Genomic DNA, 924 nt, shown 5'->3' with positions numbered 1-924 from the left:
CTCGCAAGTCGCTGTGCGGGGCCAGGGAGCGCAGGAGGAAGATACACAGCCCCGACGAGGCAATGAAACGGTGTATCTCGCGGTGTGTATCTCCTCCTCTTGAGTGTCCGCTGCTGGCGAGCCGTGCGGGGGCGACGGGGGCCAACCCCTGCCTATGCGGGCTGCTTAATGTAGCGTGCCGCCGCGAGGCGGGGCCGCCATTTCTCGGCGAGCTCCTTGACTCGTGCCTCGTCCCGGAGGTCCTCCCCGAGGCGGTGCATCGCGTTCTCCGGCTGGTTCATCCCGCGCTCCTCCCGCACGGCGACTGGCGCGCACTGGCACTAACACAGACAGATGAAAGGCGGAGCAGTCTGCTCTAGCCTCACGTCGCGTGCCCTGTCGCCTGTGTTGTTCCTGCTATTGTTTGTGCCCTTGGCACCGTGGGTGGGTGCTCAGTGGGTGCTGCCGCCTCTCTCTCACGCACGATTCACATACGGCAAGGCCTAAAAAGCGCGTGTAGCGCTAGGCCTTGCACGTGGCCTGCACGTAATTTTCCTCTGGTTTCGCGCGTCTTTTTTCTCGTCGGCGCAAACACATAACTCAACAACGAAGGTACGGACCCAAGACGAGAAGAAAGCTGTCACAGTGGGGACGGGCGGCGCCGCGTCACTCAGAGCCGAACCGCGGCCGCGCAGACGGGCGCCGCGATGGGGCTCCGAGACCCGCCCGCCCCCCAGCAGTAGACACACCCGCCCACGCCCGGCAGCCAGGCCGCAGCGCCGCGCTGGGCGCGGCGCTCGCTGTTGCCGGGCTCGGGCGCACACACAATAGCGCACTCGCCCCCGCCTCAGAGCTTCTCTCACGACATGGGCGGGGGCTCGGTGTCCACAGCCAGCCGGCGGCGGTGCGCCGGCGGCGGCTGTGCTGGCGACTCCTCAGGGGAGT

At 67.0% G+C, this 924-nt stretch overlaps 1 protein-coding gene across 1 annotated transcript in view; it reads right to left on the bottom strand.

Annotated features, from left to right (window-relative positions):
• Positions 1-562: 562 nt before the first annotated feature.
• Positions 563-924, bottom strand: part of EMIHUDRAFT_459627 (hypothetical protein) — a gene marked incomplete at its 5' end in the record, with an annotated part of 5,738 nt that continues 5,376 nt past the window's right edge. The window contains one exon of the mRNA XM_005765165.1: positions 563-913. The remainder of the gene's footprint in view (positions 914-924) is intronic.

The sequence above is a fragment of the Emiliania huxleyi genome, assembly GCF_000372725.1.
Source record: "Emiliania huxleyi CCMP1516 unplaced genomic scaffold EMIHUscaffold_561, whole genome shotgun sequence".
Classification (NCBI taxonomy): Eukaryota; Haptophyta; order Isochrysidales; family Noelaerhabdaceae; genus Emiliania; species Emiliania huxleyi.
Note: the sequence above shows the minus strand (reverse complement) of the source record. Positions and strands in the feature narration are given on the sequence as shown.